Below are 27,142 nucleotides of genomic sequence, written 5' to 3'. Positions count from 1 at the left end.
CCCCGTGGCTGAACACTCTAACTCCCCCTCCGAGTCCGCCAAGGACATGTAGGTCCTTGGCCTCCTCCATCGCCAGACCATGGCAACATGACGCCTGGAGGAAGAGCGCCTCATCTTCCGCCTAGGAACCGTCCAACCACAAAGGATGAATGCAGATTTCTCCAGCTTTCTCATTTCCCCTCCCCCCACCTTTTCTCAGTCCCAACCCTCAGACTCAGCACCGCCTTCTTGACCTGCAATCTTCTTCCTGACCTCTCCGCACCCACCCCCTCTCCAGCTTATCACCCTCACCTTAACCTCCTTCCACCTATCGTATTCCCAACGCCCCTCCCCCAAGTCCCTCCTCCCTACTTTTTATCTTAGCCTGCTTGGCACACCCTCCTCATTCCTGAAGAAGGGCTTATGCCCAAAACATCGATTCTCCTGCTCCTTTGATGCTGCCTGACCTGCTGCGCTTTGCCAGCAACACATTTTTAAGCTCTGATCTCCAGCATCTGCAGTCCTCACTTTCTCCTAACCTTCTTTGCTGTCCACTACACCTCCAATTTTGGTGTCATCTGCAAACTTACTAACTGTACCTCTCATGCTCACGTCCAAATCATTTATGTAAATGACAAAACGTAGAGGACCCAGCACCGATCCTTGTGGCACTCCACTGGTCACAGGCCTCCAGTCTGAAAAACAACCTTCCACCACCACCTATCTACCTTTGAGCCAGTTCTGTATACAAATGGGTAGTTCTCCCGGTATTCCATGAGATCAACCTTGCTAACCAGTCTCCCATGGGGAACCTTGTCGAATGCCTTACTGAAGTCTATGTAGATCACATTTACCACGCTGTCCTCATCAATCCTCTTTGTTACTTCTTCAAAAAACTCAATCAAGTTTGTGAGACATGATTCCCCATGCACAAAGCCATGTTCGTTATCCCAAATCAGTCCCCTGCCTTTCCAAATACATGTACATCCTGTCCCTCAGGATTCCCTCCAACAATTTGCCCATCACCGACATCAGGCTCACAGGTCTATAGTTCCCTGGCTTGTCCTTACCACCCTTCTTAAACAGTGGCACCACGTTTGCCAACCTCCAGTCTTCCAGTACCTCACCTGTGACTATCGATGATACAAGAGGCCCAGCAATCACTTCTCTAGCTTCCCACAGAGTTCTAGGGTACACCTGATCAGTCCTGGGGACTTATCCACCTTTATGCATTTCTTTGCTTCTTGTTTTTTATGACCCTTCTGAAACTTCTATACTTAGCCAGGTTTTGAAATGTACCTGACAACTGTCCAAAGCACATTTGTACTTCTTTAAATTAACTGGTGTTCTTTTTGTCAACAGTGAGCACTGAGTTTAGTTCCCTGTTGTGGAAATATACCTGGCCTGTGTCTGAACTCTCTCTTCTTTGAAAACAGTCCATTGCTCAGCTACAGTTTTTGCTGCCAACACTTGACAATTTATTTGACCCTGATCCATTCTTGTTCCCTGGAAGTTGGCTTTCCTCCAATTCATTGTCCTTACTCCAGATTGCTCCTTGCCCTTTTCCACCGTCAGTGTAACCCAAACAATATTTGAATCAATTTTTTTTTGTATTTTCTATTTGTTGTTGTGAAAACTTTGCAAGTTGCCAGTGATCAGTCTATAACTGTATTTTCACATTACTTCATCAATACATTCCATTTGTTATCATGAAGATGATTCATTTTCACACAAATAAATGAAAAATCCTTCACAAACGCAACAGTTAATTTAAGTGAAAGCTGCTTGAACCCAAACTGCTGCTAAACAACCTCCTCATTATAATTTGAAAAGTTCAATGCTAAATACCAGTGCCTGAACCCAGATCAGTAAACATAGAAACATCAGATGTAGGAGCAGGAGTCAACCATTTGGCCAATCAAGCTTGCTCTACCATTGAATAAGGTCATGGTTGATTTAGATGCCACTTTCCCATCTCCATAATCCTTGAACGCCACATCTACTAAACATCTGTCTAGATCACCTTAGAGTAAATTTACAAACCCAGCCTCTGATGTGATCTTGCCTCCAGGAGGGGATTTTACTTAATGTGGCAATATTTATTAATTTCTGTCATAACATAAGAAACTAGACATGGAAATTGTGGTATTGAAGAATCCAACACATATTATAGCTAACTATTATTTATAGATGTTACTTTTCTCATCCACCAGTGCCTTCTAGGATAATATTAATTGAATAGGTTGCAACAGAGGGGCCATTTTCTTATGACCAAATTAAAATGGAGTTTGAGGTACTTGTAACCTCAGTTCACATGCTCTGATACGATCACTATATCATGTACACATCTCTTCAAGGGAATGCACATTGTCATGGAATCCCTACATGTGCAAACAGGTCATTCGGCCCATCAAGTTCCACACCAATCCTCCGAACAGCATCTCATCCTGACCCACACCCCTACCCTTTTCCTGTAACCCTGCATTTCCCACGGCTAACCCACCTTGCTGCACATCCATGAACACAATGGGACAATTTGGCAAGGCCAATCCAACCAACCTGCACAATTTCAGACTGTGGGAGGAAACCGAAGCTCCCGGAGGAAACCTGCACAAACATGGTGAGAATGTGCAAACTCCACACAGACAGTCGCCAGGAGTTGAAATGTACCCGAGTCCCTGGTGCTGTGAAACAACAGTGCTAATCACTGAACCACTGTGCCGACATATTGATCATGAGACAGAATTTTTCTTACCATTTATTTTTTCCTATCTATGCTTTCTGTTATTAATATCAGCACCTTTAGACATATCATATGTTCCTTTATGCTACCATAAAACACTAAATGCTTAATTAACAGTTAATGTAGTCTCCAGCTCCCTTTAACTATTTTAATTTAACCAGTATTGCAGAAAATGACTCCTACTTTGCAATAACCTAATGTCAGTTACTATTCTATTTGACCTCTGTGAAGAGAACTCCATACTGAAATGAACATTTGAAGCAAATAAAATCTCCTCATCGCTGCGTTTAAATGGGAGGAAGCCCTTATTGTTAAATTATACCCCCTGTATTAGATTCCCCATGAGGAAATGCCCAACTTTAAAACCAAAAGAGCTCAGACTTTGCAGAGCCCTTACCAACCCAATCATAAAGAAATGCCAGCTGAGCTGATTTTTCAACATAATAACAATTTGCATAATCAAAATACAATCAGATCATAAGCAAATCAAAAAGAAGAAAATGCAAGTGCATGAATAAAATGCCAGAAAGGTACAGCAGGTGAGCAATGTCTTTAAGATAAAAAGATAAGTTAACATTACACTTCAGTACACCTACAAACCAGAAGTAAAGCAGCTCATTTGGGTGCAGTTATCAATCTTTTGTATTTCCACATTTATCAACGTAAGGAACAGCACGAATCATTCCACAATATAACCTGTGATGATGGATGGACAGGTTTCATACAGGAAACATAAACAGTAACAATCCGACTTAGTAGCTGACTAAGGCCTCTCTTATTTTGACCCTGTCCTCCATTGTCCACCATTTTCCTTCTCCACTTTACAGGACATGCACAGATATCTGTCACTGCCATGCACCAATGGCTTAGCAGATCAAATTCATCGTGCTCGCTGTCCAGAGATAGGGAGAAAGTCACTGTGTGTCAGCATGGTTATGCATTGACAATAATAGAACAATCACATAGGGTGAGTGAAATAACTCCATGGAGGGCTGTATCCTGTCACTAAGTCACTCTTTATTGATATACGCAGAGTACTTGAACTCTGACCAGTAAGCTCAGAGCCAATCCCTAGTTAGAGCGAGGAGAATCCCTGAGATTTCTGTTTGTATCTGTCAGCCTGGGCTCCCTGATTGGCCCAGATAAACACCAATCAGGAAACTCACACTCAATGAGATCCACCTGGCCAACATCATTCCAATCACTACAGCTAGACTTTAAACTAGGCAAAAATGAGAAATGGAAAGGTCATAATGCAAAGGAGGAGTCATCTTCTGCAATACTGGTTAAATGAAAATGGTTAAGGGGAGCTGGAGGCTACATTAACTGTTAATTAAGCAGGTAGCATAAAGGAAAATATGATATGTCTAAAGCCATTGAAAAAAGCAAATTAAATGTGAGTGGTGTGGCACAGTTCAGTCAGGGAGCCTGAGTTGCCGTGGTAACATATACTTTCACATGCATGTTGTAGGGATGGGGTTGAGGCTCATATATTCTTTCCATTATGCCACTGACCAGGAATCTCTCCCACTCTTACTGCCTGCCATCAGCACGTGTCTGAAGGCTTTGTAACTACAGTTTGTTTGGTTTTATGGTGAACACCTTTTCCGTGTGCATGGAATCCTGGGTTGGGATTTGTATCTGCAGCTTGTGGTTCAGAGACAGAGACACTTTACACTGTACCACTAGAAATCCATTGTAATTTAGAAATAACTTTGTTTAAGATTGCATTTCTTCTGTTTACAGCAGAGGAATGGTGCAATTGAGAGAGCTGGACTCAGATTCTGAACACACCATGAAATGGGAAACTATAGATTCAAGCAGTTTACCTGTTGTTGTATTAAGCAATAGCATTTTAAAAGATAGGTCAACAAAATAATCTGACACCTTTACGAGCAGAATTGCTCATTACACAGTGAATTGTTTGGGTTGATTTCTCATTTTAATGCATTCTTCACAAGGTTACTGCCTTATTCATTTCCACACAGACTTCTGGTGCTAATATATCTTGTTCAGTAAGATTGAGGAATTCCTTCGCTTTTAATTACCAGAATAAATGGTAGGCCAGCGAGCAGGAAAAATTAGATCCATGAGGCCATCAGTTCAAGACCGTGACAGATATCTGTACACATACCGAGAGGCAGAGAAGGAAAATGGTGGACAATGGAAGACCGGTTCAAAATAAGAGAGGCCTTAGTCAGCCGATTGAGTCAAATTGTGGCTGCTTATGTTTCCTGTGTGAAAGCAGCTATCCATCCATCAGCATAGGTTATATTGTGGAATGGGTCTTGTTATTCCTTATATTGATAAATGAGAAAATACAAAAGACTGATAACTATATCCAAACAAGCTGCTTTACTTTTCATTGTCAGTGTATTGAAGCATAATGTTAACCTGTCTTTTCATCTTAGATATTTTGGCATGCCTGCTATACATTTCTGACATTCTTTTATTCATTTCTAAATTGAAGCAGCAGAATTTATTTCTTCTTCTGAGGAACAGAAGGAGGCCATTCAGCCTATTAATATGATTATTGCTAATTGATGCTTCCATGCCTTTTACCCCACCCACCCCCCATCCCCATTAACCTTTACATCATTGGTAATCAACTATCTATCAATTCCTACCTATTACATATTCAAAGACTGAGTTTCTATAGTCCTCTGTGTCAATAATTCTAAAGGTTCGCAACACTCTGAGTAAACAAATTCTCTTCACCTCAGACCCAATTTTTTAATGGTGCCCCCACCCCCTGGGTCTATACTCCCCAACCTCAGGGAAACATCCTCATCTTCATCCAGCATGTCTGTAGCTTTAAGTATTTTGTAGATTTCAATGATCACTTCTCATTCTTTCATACTCTGGAGAATACAATCCCAATTTGCCCAATCTGACAGTCCCCCATCTCAGGAATAAGTGTGCTGAACCTTTGTTACACTCTGTTTATTGCAGTAATATCGTTCTTTAAGATAAGGAGACCAAGACAGCACGCTGTACGCCAGGTGTGAGCTAACCTAATTCTTATGCAATTTGTGCAAGATTTCACTAGTCTGTACTCAAATCCTCTTGCAGTAAAGGTTAGCATTCCATTAACCCTCCTAACATCTTGTTCTATCTGCATGTCCAACTGCAGTGATTTGTCAACAAGTACACCTAGGTACCTTTATACAGTTACATTTTCCAAAGTCTTACCATTTTACCTAGACATCAGTTTCGCCTACTAAAGTGGGATAACCTCACATTTTGTCACACTGAATTCCATCGGCCACATTCTTGCCTATTCACTTTGCCTGTCCAAGTTCCTAAAAACTGCTTTACATCTTCCTCAAAACACATATTCACACTTAACTTGCAATCATCCACAAATTTAGAAATATTGTCAGGTCCTCACTTCCAAAGTATGGATATATGCTGAGAACCCAAAAAATCCTTCAGGTGCCCCACTAATCACAACCTATCAATGTGACAACGACCAATTTATTCCTACTCTTGTTTTCTGTCTATTTGCCAACCCATGGGAGACTAGTTAGCAAGATTCGATCTCATGGAATACAGGGAGAACTAGCCATTTGGATAGTGGCTCGAAGGTAGAAGACAGAGGGTGGTGGTGGAGGGTTGTTTTTCAGACTGGAGGCCTGTGACCAGTGGAGTGCCACAAGGATCGGTGCTGGGCCCTCTACTTTTCGTCATTTCCATAAATGATTTGGATACGAGCTTAAGAGGTATAGTTGGTAAGTTTGCAGATGACACCAAAATTGGAGGTGTAGTGGACAGCGAAGAGGGTTACCTCAGATTACAACAGGACTTTGATCAGATGGGCTAATGGGCTGAGAAGTGGCAGATGGAGTTTAATTCAGATAAATGCGAGGTGCTGCATTTTGGGAAAGCAAATCTTAGCAGGAATTATACACTTAATAGTAAGGTCCTGGGGAGTGTTGCTGAACAAAGAGACCTTGGAGTGCAGGTTCATAGCTCCTTGAAAGTGGAGTTGCAAGTAGATAAGATAGTGAAGAAGGTGTTTGGTATGCTTTATTTTATCGGTCAGATTATTGAGTACAGGAGTTGGGAGGTCAGGTTGCGGCTGTACAGGACATTGGTTGGGTCACTGTTGGAATATTGTGTGCAAGTCTGGTCTCCTTCCTATTGGAAGAATGTTGTGAATCTTGAAAGGATTCAGAAAAGATTTACAAGGATGCTGCCTGGATTGGAGGATTTAAGCTACAGGGAGAGGGAGAGGCTGAACAGGCTGGGGCTGTTTTCCCTGGAGCGTCGGAGGCTGAGGGGTGTCCTTATAGAGGTTTACAAAATTATGAGGGCATGGGTAGGATAAATAGGCAAAGTCTTTTCCCTGTGGTGGGAGAGTCCAGAACTAGAGGTTTAGGGTGAGAGATGAAAGATATAAGGGGCAACTTTTTCACACAGAGGGTGGTACGGGTATGGAATGAGCTGCCAGGGGAAGTGGTGGAGGCTGGTACAACTGCGATATTTAAGAGGCATTTGGATGGGTATATGAATAGGAAGGGTTTGGAGGGATATGGGCCGTGTGCTGCCAGGTGGGACTAGATTGTGTTGGGATATCTGGTCGGCATGGACGGGTTGGACCGACAGGTCTGTTTCCATGCTGTACATCTCTATGACTCTATGACTCTATTAATCCATGGCAATTTAATATCACTTATCCCATATACTTTTTTTGATTCTAACCTGTAAGAGGTTTCATCAAAAGCCTGATAAACACCTAAACATCACATATAAAAACCGAAAGAACTGTGAACGTTGTAAATCTGAAACAAAAACAGAAGTTGCTGGAAACACTCAGCAGGTCTGACAGCATCTGTGAAGAGAAATCCAAGTCAACCTTTTGGGTCCAGTGACCCTTTCTCTAAATATACCATGTCCATTGGCTATCCTTCATCAGTTTATTAATGACATCTTCAAACATAACGCCAATAAGTTCATCAAGCATGTTTTCCCATTTACAAATCCATGCTGACTGTGCACAATCAGGTTACTGTCATTTAAATAACTATTTATCCCATTGTTTATAAAAGACTATAACATTAATGATGTAAGACTGTAGACCCTCTCTTCTTAAATAATGGGGTGACATTTGCTTCTTTCCAATCCCCAAGAACCACTCCAGAATCCTTAGACTTTTAGAAAATAATCACAAATACATTGACTATCTTTGCAGTTAACCCCTCAACACTCTGGTTGTAGATCATCAGGTTGTAGGAGTTTACTAATTTATAGCCCCATTAATTTCCGTAATACGATCTTCTTAACTGATCCTAATTTCCTTTTGGAAAGACAAATCAGGGCAGGAGTTATACACTTAATGGCAAGGTGCTGGGAGTGTTGCTGAACAAAGAGACCTTGGAGTGCAGGTTTGTAACTCCTTGAAGGTGACATCACCTGTAGATAGGATAGTGAAGAAGGTGTTTGCTTGCCTTTATTGGTCATAGTTAAAAATCACACAACACCAAGTTATTGTCCAACAGGTTTATTTGGAATTACAAGCTTTCAGAGTGCTGCTCCTCTGTCAGGTAGCCAGTGCAGCAGGATTGTAGGACACAGAATTAATAGTAAAAAATGAAAGTTTCATACTACAGATGTGATGCTGTGAACAAACCCAGATTGCTGTTAAGTCTTAAATCACTTAGAATGGTTTGCAGATTTTGATTCATTAATATGTAATCCCAGAACTTCTTTCAAGTCACATTACCAAGATAACTTGAGGTTTTTAAAAAAAGGTGACATCTCAGCTCAGACAATGCATTAAAGGTATGAAGTGAGAGTCTGTCTGTATTCCAAGCTTGAGGCAGACTGGTCCTATTTCCAAAGTAGGAATTATTGTTCAGTGCTTGAAGTATAGGAGTTGTGAGGTGATTTTGCGGCTGTACAGGACATTGGTTGGGCCACTTTTGGAATATTGCATGCAATTCTGGTCTCCTTCCTATCGGAAGGATGTTGTGAAACTTCAAAGGGTTCAGAAAAGATTTACAAGGATATTGCCAGGGGTGGAGGGTGTGAGCTATAGGGAGAGGCTGAATAGGCTGGGGCTGTTTTCCCTGGAATGTTGGAGGCTGAGGAGTGACCTTATGGAGGTTTATAAAATCATGAGGGGCATGGATAGGGTAGGTTCAATGAAAGCAACACAAAGTGAACAATTTAGCTTCTCTGCCATTCCTCTGTTCCCCATTAGAAATTCTTCCAAGTCTTTCTGTAATAGACACACATTCATTTGAGCCAAACGTTTTCTTTTTAAGTACCTATAAAAACTTTTACAGTCCAATGAAATACTAGCACTCCACTGTTCCTCTTCCACGTTTACATGTATTTGCTGCCCTTGTCCTTTTGGATGGTAATGGCCAAGGGTCTGGAAGGTTCTGTCCAGGGAGCCTTTCTTTATCTCTTCTATTTCTTCTCTAAAGTGTTGACATGCTTCCTAAAATGTGAATTGTGCACAATTTCACCGCTAAGGCCCAGTCACAATTTTATGAAGGTTTTCTGTAGGTTCATTCACTCTGTACCTTTGTAAATAAAGCAAAGTCACCTTTCCATCGTGTCCTGCAATATGTTGTCTTGAGTGTGATGCCAAAGGATCAGAGTAGAATGGAGCATAAAGCCACAGCTGTCAAGGGCATCATTGCTGCAGTCACAAAGCGAGACATGTCGAGGATTTGTTGGTGGAGTGACCACCTAGAGACACGCTCTAATTCGTGAGATCTCACTGTTGTTGAGTATATGCTATTGTTTAGGATGTTTTAAAACTAATAAAGGGTTTCTGCACAATGTGGAAATAGTCTCCAAAGTTTAAAAATTATAGGTCACCCTTTCAGAATAAAGTTAAGGCAGAAACTTTCCTGTCAAAGGGTTAAGTGATTTTGGAATTTCTGCTCAGCAGTCTCTGGATGTGTTGTGAAGACAGTTCACCAGTGGAATTCAGTGGTTTTGGGGTTAGATGGGAATGTGGAATTTGAAACACAAACAGAACAGCCCTAATCTTATTAAATCAGGAAACAGGCTCAAGAGATCAAATGGTCTACTTCTGTTCCTATTTCATATGTTTTGTATGTTTGTTTTATGCCATTGATATCCAGAATGTGACTTGGAAGGAAGTGGGACCCACTGTTTAAGAATCTTACAAGTACAAATAGTAGGTAAAAGTTGGCCTGTCCAATGACACCAATATCCTATGAATTAATTTAAAAAGATGTTTTTGACCAAAAGTGACATTTTCCAGCATTGGATTTCATTGAAGATGTATCTGCCCATTTCTCCAGTCTTTGTGTGCCCTCCTGAAGTTTATTGCTATCCTCATCACTTACTAAGTTTTGAGTTTTGTGCCTTCTGCTAATATTAAAATTAGAGCCAAATCCAGTTTATGAGTATATATCGAAAGAAACAGTGGTCCTAATCCTGATCCCCGAGAAACACCTCCAGTCTAAAATAATGTCAGACAGTACTCTTTACATTCCTTCATTAATATTGTATCTCTGCCTAGTTCTATCCCTTTGATCCCAAAGACTTTAATTCTGAATCCAAGACTCGTCAGGAGTACTTTTTCAGATGCACAGCATCAACCCACATTAATAACCAGTGTTTCGCCATAGAACTATCATATTAATCAGACATTATTTGCCTGTAATGAATCCATTCTGACTTCCATTTAATAGCTCTAACAGAGCATTGTTTTAACTATCACCAATGGCCTGAGAAACAGAGCAGCTGTCTATGTGTGTTTCAGATGCACTACCATCCAATGTGACAGGTGACGTAGCAAGAGGACAAGCAGAAATTCCCTCCTGGGAGGGCCATCATTTATTGGCTGTCTCTAATTGCTCAGAGAAAGTGGTGGAGCCAGCTACCTGAACCATTGCAGCCTATCAGGTGCAGCTACATCCATGGTGCTGTGAGGTATTCATTTTTTAACTTCTCTGTGACACATTGAAAAATTGTGTGGATTGCTAAGCCATTATAGAGGCTACTTCAGAATCAACCATATTGCTGCAGTTCTGAAGTCAAAGGTTGGCCAAACCAGGTAAAGAAGGCAGTGATGATATCCTGGCACTGGAGGGATCATCACATTCCTGATGAAGAGCTTATGTTTGAAACATCGACTCTCCTACTCCTTTGATGCTGCCTGACCGGCTGTGCTTTTCCAGCACCAACTTTTTGGCGTTGGAGGTAGTCCAGAAATGGTCATTGGCTGTGGATACCAGAAATGGAAGGTCTGTCTTATAAGGAGAGGTTGAGTAGGTTGAGTCTGTACTTATTATAACCTAGAATAATGCAAACTGGCCTTACAGAAAGATGCAGAATCTTTAGAGGACTTGGCAAAGGAAAGGTTGTTTCCCCTTGTGGGGTGGTCTGAGTCAGTGGACATCATCTCAGAATAATAAATTGTACGTTTAAAACAGGGGTGAGGAGGAATTTCTTCTCTCAAAGGGTAATAAATCTGTAGAATTCTTTACTGCAGAGGGCTGTCAAAGCTGTATCACTCATAATATTCAAAGTTTTGATAGACATATTTTTAATCAGGAAGGGAATCGAGGGTAACAGTGAAAAGGCAGGAAAGTGGAGTTGAAGATTATCAGATCAGCCATGATCTTACTGAATGGCAGAGCAGACCTGATGACCAAATGGCACTTATTTTGCTCAGCCACCTTATTCAGGGCTGGACAGCTGGTTTGTGGTACAATGGGACATCACCAGCAAGGGTTCAATTCCTGTTCTGACTGAGGGCACCATGAAAGCTCCAGATTCTCAACCGTGCCCATTGCCTGAGGTCTAGTGGACATCACATTAAGCTCACTACTGGTCACCTCTCTCAAAAGAGAGAGGAACTTATGACGAGATTTTTTTAGATTAGATTACTTACAGTGTGGAAACAGGCCCTTTGGGCCAACAAGTCCACACCGCCCCGCCGAAGCGCAACCCACCCATACCCCTACATCTACCCCTTACCTAACACTACAGGCAATTTAGCATGGCCAATTCACCTGATCTGCACATCTTTGGACTGTGGGAGGAAACCCACGCAGACACGGGGAGAATGTGCAAACTCCACACAGTCAGTCGCCTGAGGCGGGAATTGAACCCGGGTCTCTGGCGCTGTGAGGCAGCAGTGCTAACCACTGTGCCACCGTGCCGCCCACAGTAGGCTTACATCAATTGATATTCCATGGCACTTAGGCTAACTTTCAATTTCCAATAATTAAACAATTAAGATTAAAATACACCAACTTTGAAACTGTGTCCCTAGTTGACTGGACTTCTGGATTACTAGTCCAGTGATATCATGATGACTCTTTCTCTTTAAACACTGAAATGAAATCCAGTCTTGTGATCAGTGGATGTATCATCTACAAAGTTGCTTTATTGCATTTCCTCTGGCCTCTACAGTGCTTCAATTCCTGAATGATAATTTATTACAAACATGTTTTGAGATTGCAAGCTGCAAATCTGAGTTATGTCACCCATTAGTACTTTTTTTCAAGTTGCTCACAGAAACATTTTTCACATCTTCAACTTCGATTTTGAAAATGCATTTTGCACTTATTTCTGTGACCTGGAGTTGTTACTGGTTCGATTATTTTAGAACTCTGTAAAAAAAATCAAACAGATGTCCAATGGCCTTACTAATCCCCACACATCTCGGCCACACACCGACTTCTGAATTTCCCTGTATCTGTCCCTGTTTGCTGATTTCCCTTCACCAAACTTTGGAAAATCCTCCAGGAAGTCTTGTCAGTGAAATGAAATTGTTTTAGCTTCTGAAGTCTATTTTTAACCTGACCAGGAAAACTTTTTTAATTTATTCAAAGGATAAGTAAATTGCTGGCCAGGACAGCATTTATTGCCCATTCTTAATTACCCTAAGAGGATTGTTAAGAGACAACTACATTGCTCTGGGTTTAGAGTCATATTTAGGTCTAGGCGAAAGTGAGGACTTTAGATGCTGGAATTCAGAGTCAAGATTAGAGTGGTGCTGGAAAAGTACAGCAGGTCAGGCAGCATCCGAGGAGCAGGAAAATCGACATTTTGGGCAGGAGCCCCTCACCAGAAAGGGCTTTTGCCCGAAACATCGATTTTCCTGCTCCTTGGATGCTGCCTGACCTCATATTTAGGTCTGTCCAGTTATGCAATGGCAGTTTCCTTCCCTAAAGAACATGAGTGAATTGGATGAGTTCTAACATTGCAGGATTCAAACACAGATCCTTGAAACATTGCATGGGTCTCAGAATTAATAATCTAGTGGTAGTACCACTCGGCCATTGTCTCCCCTCATATGACCTGCACTCCCTCGTTAGTAAATTGTTTAAATTTAAAAGGCATCTGAATGGATATATGCACAGGAAGGGTTTAAAGGGATATGGGCCAGATGCAGGCAAATGGGACTAATTTAGGATATCTGGTCGGCATGGACGTGTTGGACCAAAAGGTCTGTTTCTATGCCGTACAGCTCTATGACTCTATGATGTGGTGGTGATGTTTCTGCTGAACCTACACTTTACTAAAAGCATTTAAATAATACTCAAAGCTGAATTGAGCTCAGGCCTTGAGGCCATGTGAACCAGCTCATGTTTTGAGTACTACATTTCTTGCCTTGTGCTGATCAGCAGGGCCGCAAACATTTTTTTTTGGCTGAGGCATTTTCTTTCATTTGAGCTATGACTAAGCCGACAAAAGCGTGTGGAAATGGATATAAGTTTTATTAAATTTGCAAAGATAAAATCATTGCAGATAGCCCATTTGGCAGTCAGGTTTATTCTCTCCTTCACATTTTATTCATTCTTAATGGTTATTGATTGCCATAATCAACATTAAACCAACGCTGACTCCCACCTTCTCAAGGGTACGTCAGGAGAGACAATAAATACTGGCCTTGCCAGCAGTGCCCACATCTCCTGACCAGCTAAGTAAAAAACTGGGATACTGATTGTGCTCACCAACAAAAATAAGTAGAACTAGCTATTCACAACAAAGGAGAAATACACAAAGTTACAGAGTCTCGCGAAGCAGTGGTGGTGTCCCTACCTCTGAACCTGAAGTTCAAGTCCCAACCTGTCCAGAGGTGTGTCATAACATGTCTGAATAAGTTGATTACAATTACCTGGAGTGTTGCTGTCAGCAGAAGTTCATTAGCAAGTTTTAAATTGATGCATCATCAAACCAATGTCAACACATAATAGACCAGAAAGGTTTACCTTGGAAAATTAACTAATGATGAATGTGAATACACGCTTCACTGACTGCTAATAAATATCTGAAATAGATTGACAATGTTGTTACACTCGGTAAAAACAATGACTGCAAATGCTGGAAACCAGATTCTGGATTAGTGGTGCTGGAAGAGCACAGCAGTTCAGGCAACATCCAAGGAGCTTCGAAATCGACGTTCCTGATGAAGGGCTTTTGCCCGAAACATCAATTTCGAAGCTCCTTGGATGCTGCCTGAACTGCTGTGCTCTTCCAGCACCACTAATCCAGAATGTTGTTACACTGTCAAATCTTGCATTTGGATGCACAGTTTAATTAAATTCATCAACAGAAACTGAATAACAGGAACGTTAAAATGAGTTCCCTCTCTACCTCTATATTCCCTGCAGCTTGTTCCCTACTGGGACCAGGTAGGATTCTTGTTATTGGCTGCAAATTCAAGGTCCTGGCTCAATACAATTTCAAGGGAGAAGTAGACGGAGGGTGTACTTCTTTAACGGTTAGCAAATGGAATGAGATTTGCAGGGCCGTAAGCAGGAAGAGCTTGAAAAGAATAATGTGAGCCACTGTTTCCCTCAAGCTGCCTTTTCTCTGTAACCCCACACTCCCCACAGCAATGGGACCTCCTGCCTGCTGGGTCAACTTCCACATTGCTCCATGTTATACTTGCCTAGAGCCGGTGAATGGCAAAGGACACCTGCTTTGGTTATGCAGCTCACTGGCATTAGGATAATCAGGATGTTTGACCCTCACAACATACTCAGCACTGTCTGCCATTTCCAACCCTAGATTAACATCCCCCTAGCCATCATCTTCCTGTGGCTTTCAAGAAACTAGATATTATCAGAACTTGTCAGGTCAATGGTCTTGAAACTTGTGTCACCTATATCCCAGTGTTCTGCTGCCCTTGTCCCTCTAGATCGAATTGGTCATGGGTTTGGAAGCTGCTGTCTAAGAATCTTTGGTGAATTTCTGCAGTGCTTCCTGTAGATAGTATTCTCTGCTGTTACAAATCATCAGTGGTGAAGGAGAGTGGATATTTATGGACGTGGTACCAATCAAGCAGGATTTGAACATAGGAATAGCAGTCCAACTCATGGATCAAACTAGGCTGCCTCTCTGGGCTTCATTCTTGCTCTCCTAGTTCTCTACCATATTATGCCTATCCTTAAACTCACCGGATCTTTGCTATACCTTCTCTGCCTTGCCATGCTTGTTGTCAGCCAGAGCCAAAGGCCCCCAGTGATACCCTCAGTTTTGGGATGCTGTTTAGTGCAAGGCTGCTTATCACACTTGCCAGTAGGAAATTGCCTCAGGATGGATAGGGAGAATCACTTTGTTGTGGAGCACACTGAGACCTAAGTCTAATATCCACAGTATGTGGTAGCCTTGGATGCTGCCTGAACTGCTGTGCTCTTCCAGCACCACTAATCCAGAATCTGGTTTCCAGCATCTGCAGTCATTGTTTTTACCCAGTATGTGTTAGCTGCCTGCACAGCGAATGCAACTACTTTGTTTCTCAAACAGTAACATTCAACTGTTGCTTTTGATTCAAATTTTTGAGTAGGCTGTTTTGCATCACTCTTTCAAATAAAAGAATAAAGGCTAAACATTTCAATCTCATTTTCTTTGCCATCACTCTTTTTAGTTACATTTTCAAAAATTTTATCTAATTCCTGGATTTCCTGTTTCCTGAACTCCTATATTTCCTGTCTAATTCTGAGATCTAGTCACAACACAGTTAGCAAATGACCCAGGATGTGCTTTTTTGTAACATTTAATGTCTGTTGCGTCCATAGATAATTCTGTCACTTTGTAAAACCAATTTTATTGAACCTGCCAGGTCAAAATAAAGTCAATTCCCTCGAAAGGAATGAAAGCAAAATACTGACAATGCTGGAAATTGGAAATAAAAGCAGAATTGTCCAAAGGAAAGTAAAACAAAAAAAGGTGTCTCCTCTAAAGTTGCTTCTTCTAAGCTTTAAAAAAAAACCTAAGTCTGGAAATTTCTAACAGACTTTAAGCATAATGGTTCATCTTGCTACATCTTAAAACATCCTAAATATAGGTAGCACTGCCAAATTATCTGTCACAAACTGTATCAAAAAGAAATCACCATGACCACTGAAATAGTTAGAAGTTAATTACTAACAACAGATACACAGAAGCCCTGGGTGCTACTAAACTTAACTTAAAATAAATTATATAAATAAATAAATATATATTATATATAAAAACACAACTTACCTCACATAACACATTATTCTGCAATTAAATTTAGATTGTGTTCAACTTCGGAAGTAATAGCCTTATTTTTAAAGAATTTTGAGATCTTTGGGAATAATTGGGCTTTAATAAGCAATTTAGAGAAAGTGAAAAATAGCTAGATTTTTATTGTACTTACTCACATTTGTGTTTATTTAAAAAAAGGGCAGTTCTATATCTATAATATATTCCTTCTCTTATTCAATTTTCTTTTGCCCACAGGCAGGTCCAACCCATGGAGCTTCAATTCCACCACGTGAAGGGCAGGAGGCAAGTACCAAATCCATCTCAGCTAAAACAGGGAGCAGACCCTGCGCTACTTAGGCATATCTGATTCACAACAGTCGACTGAGCTAATCAGCCAACCTTGGCAACATACAATGATATCTGCATGTTGCAGTAGAGAGCTGTGGAGCATGATGTTGGAGACTCCAATTTTTTTCTTTCTGATCAGGAACCCCTCTCACATTCACTGTCTAATTGACATACCACAGAAGTAGGTTGCATTGGAAGGATTTGTAGATTGATACTCAATCTGTTTGGTCACATTATGAATGGACCTGATATATTAGATCATAACTAATTTTACTAAAAGTTACTCAGCTGTGATTCCAGACATGGGAATTTCGATGACCACACAACAAACACAAAAGTAGCCATGTACCATTTAACAATTATTAATAACGGGCTTCAAACAACATTAGCAATTAGACAGAGGGCTGTAGGAAATAATTGCAGTCACACTTTTCAGATACTTTTGTGAATTGTGCAAATGTTGGCTCTTAACTGAGCTTCTTATTGTTGCAAGAATGTTGCAATATTGATGATATCATACATAAGCAACAAAACATTGAAAGAAGATAACCTTTTACTTTGATGAAGGCATGTAATCTGCTGCAATTTCAATTTGCCCAAAAAGAATTGAAATTTTCATCTTTCAGTAATTTTGCATGACTTACAAAGTCTTCTTATTATGCGCTATTAATCTACAATTGAAAGTATGAAGCAGGCAAGCAGATGAATATTACAGAAGCTGTGCTTTATTGCCTGTAGAAGGGATCATTCATGGTAAAACCAATTTCTGTGTAATTAAAGTATAATTAAGCCTACATTTTGAGGCATCTTATAGTTATTCATCCAACTGTAGAAAGATCAGACATTACAACAATTCTGCATCAACTGGACATTTTAGTAGGGATCTGAAGCATGCAATACCACACGCAAACAGAGCTAGTGATGCTTCAAAATAATATCTATAAAATTTAATATTAGACTTGCAATCATGGTAATTCTTTGATCTTCACTTCTGAGTCACTGAAATATTACAAACTCTGCGGTTATTTTTCCTTTAAATTACGGATTTGAGTTTACTTGGTTTTGTGAAAGGAATAAATGAAGGGAAAATAATATTCTGTGTATGCATGTATGTGAAAGTTTTTGTATGTGCAGTTAAATATATGCATATCTGTATTTATGTGTGAATGTGATTTTGAGTGCATGTATGTATATAGGCATATGTGTACACCTGTGTATGTGTGTGTATGTTTATGATGACATGTGAGCATGTAAATATGTACATGTATGTGTATGTATCTGCATGTGTATTAATGTGTGTATGTAATGTGTGTATTTCCAATTCAATAGAATATTTAAGAATGATGATATTACTGACCTTATAGAGGTTTACAAAATTATGAGGGGCATGGATAGGATAAATAAACAAAGTCTTTTCCCTGGGGTCGAGGAGTTCAGACCTAGAGGGCATAGGTTTAGGGTGAGAGGAGAAACATATAAAAGAGACCTAAGGGGCAACTTTTTCATGCAGAAGGTGGTACTTGTATGGAATGAGCTGCCAGAGGATGTGGTGGAGGCTGGTACAATTGCAACATTTAAGAGGATGGGTATATGAATAGGAAGGGCTTGGAGGGATATGGGCCGGGTGCTGGCAGGTGGGACTAGATTGGGTTGGGATATCTGGTCAGCATAGACAGGATGGACCGAAGGGTCTGTTTCCATGCTGTACATCTCTATGTATCTATCATTCTCTCAATCTGCTGAATGCCTCTTGTGCAGTGTTAAATCATTTAAACATAAATATATATATACTGTGCTCTACAGATTCAATGTCATGCTGTTTATCAACTTGTTTTAAGCTTGAAGGAAACAAAAATCATCCTCTCCCATCTTCATGAATTAGGAAAGTTTGGAAACTTTTAATAAAGTAACCTTCAACTCTTTTAGTGGCCTTGTCATCAGTATTATAATCACAGGTAACTTTCAGCTTCTCTGCACCCAACTGAATGAATTTTCTTCTCTCAAAAAGAACTTCAAATCTTTAAAATGAAAAGAATCACCATTTTAATCTAATTTAGGCTCACTCCAAGAAAAAGATTTCTATGATTGTGTTTAATAACCATGGAAAATGTATATTCTTCTGCTACAAAAGTGGGTTATTTGTTCACCAGTAGCTTTATTAAATGTTATCAGCTTGAAGTTTCTTTGGATAAAATGTTTCAAAAAGCTGTGCATTGAACTTATTTGTTGCACCCAACGTCTGAGGAAGATAAAGTTTTTATCATTACAGAGATGGTGGTGTAGTGGTGTTGTCCAGAAATGCAGCCTTGTGTTTTTATGATAGGGAAGGGGAGATTCCATTTCTACCACAACAGCTGATGGAATTTAAATTAAGTTGCTTGAAATGTGTGATATTGAGGTGGTCTCACTGATGGTGATGGCAAAACTATCAACAACTATTACAAAGACCCATCGGGTTCATTAATGCCCTTCAGGGAAAAAACATCTGACATGTTTATATAGTCTGGTCAACATGTCATCATAGAATCCCGACAGTGTGGAAACAGGCTTTTCTGCCCATCAAGTCCACACCCACCTTCCGAAGAGTATTACCCCAGACCCACCCTCTTATCTTATCCCTGGAATTCTACATTTTTCATGGCTAATCCACGTAGTCTGTTTTTCCCTGGACACTATTTAGTGTGGCCAGTCCACCTAACCTGCACATCTTTGGACAGTGGGAAGAAACCGGCGCAACCGAAGGACATCCACGCAGACATGAAGACAGTCACCTGAGGGTGGAATCAAAGCTGGGTCCCTGGCGCTGTGAGGCTGCTGTGCTAACCATTGAGCCGCCATGCCACCCACAATAATGTGGTTAACTTTGAACTAGTCTCAAGGACAATTGGGGAAGAGCAACAAATGCAGAGTTTACCAGCAATGCATGTGCCTCATGGACAAATACAGTGAAGGCTGTGATTCACAAAGACAACAGCACACTTATCCACAACAAATCATGACAGAAATCTAAGAGATCCAAATGTCTTGTTTCAACTTCTCATTGGTTCCTTATGTATCTGGTTTGGATCTTGAATCCCAGTCAAAAAATAATTGACTTTTCCTGTGAAGTCCCGACAACCAAATCATGGATTGAAATGCTATAAACTTGATAAGTTGATGGTTGATTGGAATGTATCCAACTGAAACTACTGCAGAATTATAAAGCAAAGTCCTATGGCATTGGAGACCTGAAACAAAAACAGAAATTGTTGGTGAACCCCAACAATTCTGTTGAGTTCTGTTGAAGAGTCGCTGGATTAAAAACATTAACTATAGAGTGAGAGGAAATGGGTTCAAAACTGAGATGAGGAAAAACTACTTCACTCAGAGGGTTGTGAATCTGTGGAACTCACTGCCCAAGAGTGTAGTGGAGGCAGAGTCAATCAATAGATTCCAAAAAGAAATAGATATGTTTCTGGTGAAAAGCATGATAAAGGGCTATGGGGAGCAGGCAGGAAAGTAGTTGAGACCAGGATAGGATCAGCCATGATCATGTTAAATGGAGCTTGAAGGGGTGAATTGCCTACTTGTACCCTAATTCCTACATTCTTCTTCTGCCACAGTTGCTGCCCAACCTGCTGAGTTTCTCCAACAATTTCTGGATTTGTCCTACTTCAGAATTATAGCACTGTCTGTTCCAGAAAGTAACACATTGACTATGGAAGCATGTGTGCCTTTCTCTCTCTCTCTCTCTCTCTCACACACACACACACGCACGCACAAACACACAGACACACACATACTCACTCACTCACTCATTCAGATCTCCATACTCACAGATAAACACACACACTCATTATAAACTTAAATGATATTTCACAGCCATGGATTGTTAACAGAAGCAATTTTTATAAAAACATCAAACAATGCCTGCCTGAGGATGTTCTAACATTGCTCCATGCTTCAAGTGGTCATAGCATATTAGATATGTGAAAAACAAGTCCAGACTACAACAGACAAAGGGAGTTATGGGGATATGCATTTCCTTGGTCTTTCATGCCTGAATGTTTTGTGCGTAGGCTTTTGATAATGAAATTACTATGAACAGTAATTCATTTAATAGACGGTAATTAAGCCCTTAAGAAAATGACTCCATACTTAACATTTTTGTTCCATTCAAGTGAAGGAGTTGTGACTGACTGCACAAGCTACTGAACGATCAATTAGTTGATGAAATAGTGTGCCTGTGAAGTTAATATCTGGTTTTACAGAAGTTGGATAGACATATTGATACAATAGTTTACCAAACAACTGCCAAGGCAGGATAACCCCTGCCTATAATTTGTAAAAATGATAAACCCTTATCACTATACTTCTGCATGAGTATTCTTACAAGCAAATTAATTCATGAAGCACCCCAATGCACAATTAAGAATTACAATTTTGCCACTGCATAGCATGGAATAGGTATATATTCTCTAACCACATATGACCTGCTAGCTAAAAATAAATTTGTTAAAACCACATGTGCATATTAAAAGCAAATTATAATTAATGAAAGTGTCTGTTTGCTTCATCATGAAGAATAGCTCAAGTTGTTCTTTGTACATTATAGTGGCACAAGAAACTAGCCAAAGGCCTGACCTGGCTCAGTTGCATTCAAAACTACAAAATCAAAGACTAAGCTAAGATTCTTGTTTCCTTGTCACAGGCCTGTGCTGTGTTGAAGTTCACTCAAAAAGTTCAGGTTACTATAGAAGCATTCACCATTGAACACTGTAGCTATCAACAACAAGGACAGAGGCTCCAATTTTCTTTCCATCACATGACTGATCAAGAACCTTTGCCACACTTAATACTTGCCATTGACATATGTCAAAGGATCGGTAGGTTGTTGGTCAAGCTGTTTGGAAGCATTATGAACACACCTACCTTAGCCATCAGATCCTATCATGGGATTCAAGTCTAAAATGTCTGGCTTTGAGGCAGATAGTATATCCACGCCCTACTATACTTCAAGGTCAACCCATTGTCCATTTGCATCCCTATCATCTGAAACAAATATGAAATGGTAAAAAGTAACGATTATACCCTAAATCAGAAGCATAAAATATTTAGAGCCACCAAATTTTGCAAATTAAGACCATAAGCCAATTTGGTCCTTTGAGCCTGCTCTGCCATTCAATAGGATTATGGTTAAGATGACTCTCCTCCCATCCATTTTGTCTCATTTTCCCAATAATCCTTCATTCCCCTACAGACTGAGAATCAATCTCAGCCTTAAATTTACACAAAGCCTCTGTCTTCAGTGCTCTCTGGGGCAAAGAGTTCCGAAGGCTCACAACCCTCTGAAAGAAGCAATTCCTCCTCATCTCAGTCTTAAATTGGTGCCCCTTCATTCTGAGACTGTGCCCTCCACAAGACCATGGGAAATAAGAACAGGAGTAGGCTGTTCAGCCCCTCAAGCCTTCTCTGTCATTTGATAGGATCATGGATGATCTGACATTCCTCACTTTCCTGCATTTTCCTCTTAAGTATTGATTCCACAACTGATCAAGAATCAACCTATCGCACCCTTGAATAGACACAAGGACTTTGCATGTTCTGTTCTCTGTGGTAAAATTTGAAAAACTCACAACCCTCTGAGAGAAGAAATTCCTCATCATTTCAGTCTTAAGTCGGCACCTCTTTATTCTGAGAATGCACCTTTTGGTCCTAAACTGTCCTATAAGGGGAAGCATCCTCTCAGCATTTACTCAGTCAAACCCCTTAGGAATCCTACATGTTTCAAAGACATCACCTTTCATCCTTCTAAATGCCAGTGAGTAGTTTAGTTTTTGTTCATAAGACAAGCTCTCCATACTGAGGATCATCCTCGTGAACCTTCATTCAACTGCCTGCAATGATATAATATCTTTTCTTAAATAAAGGAAACAAAACTGATCACAGTACTCCAGATGTGGTCTTACCAGCACCTTATACATTGGAATAAAACTTCCCCTACTCTGACAATGCAACCTGCTTGAAATAAGGGCCAACGTCCCATTAACCTTCCTGATTAGGTGCTACACTAGTTGCTAGCTTTCTGTGTTTTTACAGGATGCGTGCCAATTGAATTATCTCGAGGCAATTAATTCTTCACCAATGTATCCTGTCACAGAGTACCAACCGTTGATGCAAGTCAACATTCGATACTTGAAGCTAAACCTGTCTTTTGCACTGACCATTGTAAATGAGCCTTTTTTCTTCCATTAGTGATTCTTGCTGTTTCTCCCCCAACATTACAGTTACAAATACAACTTCAATAATATCTTCCAAATTCTCTCTTCTTAACATAGAGTTTAATCTCATTTATAATTAATTTCTAGGTGAACTAGGATGCATTGTAATAGACAATTACAAAACCCAATTTATAGAACATAGAACAGTACAGCACAGTACAGACCTATCGGACCTTGCTGTCAAACTGGTTCCAAAAATTGGTTCATATCAATATAGTCGTTAAACTCATGCTGAAAAATACAATAGATTGTGGTTGAACTGTATAAGTAAATGTGTGTATCTGCTTTGACTTTGCAGAATATTGTCACCACTTAGAAATCCTGAATTCATTTTATTGCGAATACCATTTATTTTACACTGAGTGATACAATGCAAGTTACAATTATTGTAAAGAATGAACACATTCATCGCATTCCATTATCCATAGCCTAGTTCAAAATCTAATTTAACCATTTCAATTTTTGGGCCAGTCCTCAAATCCAAGTCCATCTTTTCCCCAATCGAATCAGTAATCGGTTTAATTCCCATCTGAAGCCTGAGTCAAGATTCACTACACTAGGTGGCAGTCTATTCCACAATTGTACAATATTAACATGAAATTAAATTTAGTACAGCGGTACATTAATATTTAATAATTTCATTGAAATTTTAAGTTAATTCTGAATATTAAACTCAGACCGTATCTTAATTATAAAACACATTGAGAAGAGCAATGCTATGAAGGAAACTTGCAATTAGATTAGATTACTTACAGTGTGAAAGCAGGCCCTTCAGTCCAACAAGTACCTCACCAACCCAGACCCATTCCCCTAACACTACAGGCAATTTAACATGGCTGATTCACCTCACCTGCACATTTTTAGACTGTGGGAGGAAACCAGAGGAAACCCATGCAGACAATGTGCAAACACCACACAGACCTGAGGTAGGAATTGAACCTGGGTCGCAAGCACTGTGAGGCAGCAGTGCAAACTGCTGTGCCACCGTGCCACCCAGAGTACCAGAGCTTTCTTCATTCATTTACAGGATAAGGGTGTCATTGGCTGGGCCAGCATTTATTACTCATCTTTAATTGTCTGGGAGAAGGTGGCAGTGAGCTTCCTACTTGAACTGAGCTTCCTACTTGAACTGCTGCACTCTTTGATGGTGTAGGATGACAAAGCGATGCTGTTTGGAAGGGAATCCTAGACTTGGCAATCATGATTTTGAAGAATCCAACAAACATTTGCTGTGACTAACAATGACGTGCAGACATTATATTCCTCAGCCACATAAATTCTTTGGACTTCTATTAATCTGCTGTGTTACAACAGAGGAGTATGCTTCTTGTAGAGTGTCATGCTTCAAGGTTAGATAGAATATGAGACTTCTATACACACAAACCACTTGCTATGAAGCAATTATAATTTCATCAACATGTCTCTTAAATGTATATTGACATAGTGACCATGGAACATTACACAACAGTTTCTTTTTCCACAATCGTATAAGGGATGTGGTGGCTTCATTAGACTATTAACCAGAGAGCCTGGTAATGTTCTGAACCCAGATTTAAATCTTGACACAGCATTTGGCAATAAGTAACTGAAATTAAGAGTCTGATGATGACCATGAAATCATTATCGATTGTCAGGAAAAACCCACCTCGTTCTCTAATATCCTTTAGGGCAGGAAACTACCATCCTTACCTGTCTGGGTGACTCCAGACCCACAGCAATGTGGTTGACTCTTAACTGCCCTCTGGGCAATAAGGGATGGAGAATACACGCTGGTCTGGTCAGTGAGACCCACATCCTGTGAATGAATAAAAATAAAATGAAACATTGTACATAGATATACTGTTAACTTGATAATTAGAAGAGTTTACAAGGCTAACATTTTGAATTTCAAAAGTTATGAATTTTACTGGAAATTGGAAAAGTGACAGTTCTGGTAATGTCCATTGTGGGTTTTTCTCTGTGAACCCTAGTGAGGTTTCTTACACTATGCTCTGCATCTTGCCTCATTAGCTATGCACCATGCCTCTTATAGTGTCCCGCTCAGATTATCTTCCCCTCATGTCTTGGGATCTCCCGGGATTCCTGGCAGTGGCTTGTGCCCCACACTTTTTTTTAAAGGCCAGCCAGGAACTGCCTTTCAAAATGGATATAATAGGATCTGAACAAAAATGATGCTTCTGAGGGCAGATAAGAAATATGCAATAATCTCTGTGTACCTGTGTGTATAAACAGCTGCTTCAATGTTCCACACTGGGCAATTAGGATTAGGATGTCAATCATGGCATTGACTTCCCATCCAGAAAGTCTTGATTATATGTTTATTGAGATCTGTCTCTTGATAACATTTTAAAAATTTAAACCATAAGGACTAAGATAACCTGCAGCACTGTTTTTAAGAGCAAAAGGCTGGTGCTATTTTCTGGGTCTGTAGATTCACTTCTCCCAGCTCACATCTACTGGAACTGGGTGTCAATGAAGATATCTCTGGTCATGTTTAGTCACTGCAGTGCTCTATCATGCTGAAGATGATAATACTCCCACTCAAAACTTTCCTTCTCAGAAGACTGCAGCTGCTCTCCCAGCTCTTCTGCATCCATCACATCCCCAATTTACCAGCTCCAGTTGGCAATGAGCAGCTAGAATTGTGCAAAATATTCTCTGAGGACTGTACTGATAGAGCCCAGACCAATCCATACATTGGAATCTTTTCTTTCGAAGATCTAGCATCCACTCTGCCACAACGCTGGTTGAAGAGCAGACTGCATTGTCTTGACACTTACCCTCAATCAGGATCGACGTATCAAATCATCAGCCATGGTTGCCAGGGTTAGACATTGTCTACCAGTAACACTCATGAAACAAGGCAGGAACATTGGACATATCAAGGATATTGACATGATGGCAACTTCCAGGGTACCTGGCACCAACTTCTAAGGTGTGGTACCAATCATCACAGAAACAAAATCTTTTTATGTTCATATATGGTCTTATGATGTGGCACCGTCAATGCTACATGTGTACGGTCTATCACAGATGGCAAAATATAACATAATTTTTAATTTCATCAATTTTCAGCACCAATCACCTTTTGAGGGAGTTAAACTTAGAATCATAGATTCCTTACAGTGCAGAAAGAGGCCATTTAGCCCATTGAATCTGCACCAACCCACTGAAGAACATCCCACCCAATCCCAGCCTCCTACCCTATCCTTGTAACCCTGCATTTCCCATGGCCAATCCTCCTAACCTGCATATCTTTGGACTAAGGGAGGAAACCGGAGTATGTGGCAGAAATGCATGCAGTTACAAGGAGAATGTGCAAACTTCATACAGGCAGTCACCCCGGGCTGGGATCATATCTCTGTATAATATGAAGTTCATATCTATAAATCATTTTATTGTTATTTTTGGTTCTCTAAGCCATTTCTGCAAATAAAGATAAATCAAACTGTTGTGGGTCAGGAGTCACGTGTAGACCAGACAAAAGACATCAAGTCTCTTTCCCTAAAGACATTAATGAACCAGATGGGTTTTTACAATGGATAATGGTTACACAGCTGCCATTAGACTAGTTTATCATTCCAAATGTTTGTTGAATTCAGATTTCACCATCCTCCATGGTGGAATTTTAACCCATGTCACCAAAACTTTAGCCTGGACCTCTAGAAAACTACCCTAGTGACATTTTCACTATACCACTAGTACACAATTGTCAAAAGAACTTTAAGTACAAGCTTCTGATGAGAATTCCTATCAAATGATGCAAAAACTAAGATATCGAGGGTCTACCATAACTGCCTATGATGTTACATTTTCAAAGATCAAATTTCCTCGTTATTAATTTGCCCTGGTGTTAGCGGTGTAATTATTTACATGGGCCGGCATGGTGGCTCAGTGATTAGCACTGCTGCCTCACAACGCCAGGGACCTGGGTTCGATTCCAGCACGGAGTGACTTTCTGTGTGGAGTCTGCACATTCTCCCTGTGTTTGTGTGGGTTTGCTCCAGTTTACTCCCACAGTCCACAGATGTGCAGGTTGGGGTGACTTGACTGTGCTAAATTGTCCATAGTTTTCAGGGATGTGTAAGTTAGGTGCATTAGTCAGGGATAAATGTAGGGTAGGGGGAATGGGTTTGGGTGGGTTACTCTTCGGAGGGTTGGTGTGCTATTGTTGGGCCGAAGGGCCTGTTTCCACACTGTATGGATTCTAGGGTTCTATGATATTTCACTTCATTAAAATCTTTTGCAGCTGCTTTCCCTCCTTTGCAATTGCTCCCCCAACTGTTCCTGGATGCATGCCATCTACTTTTGTCTCATTCAAGTTCCTAGTTTCCACAAATAGCATATCATTCTT

The sequence above is a fragment of the Chiloscyllium punctatum genome, chromosome 22 (genome assembly GCF_047496795.1).
Source record: "Chiloscyllium punctatum isolate Juve2018m chromosome 22, sChiPun1.3, whole genome shotgun sequence".
Classification (NCBI taxonomy): Eukaryota; Metazoa; Chordata; class Chondrichthyes; order Orectolobiformes; family Hemiscylliidae; genus Chiloscyllium; species Chiloscyllium punctatum.
This window is presented reverse-complemented; position numbering follows the sequence as displayed.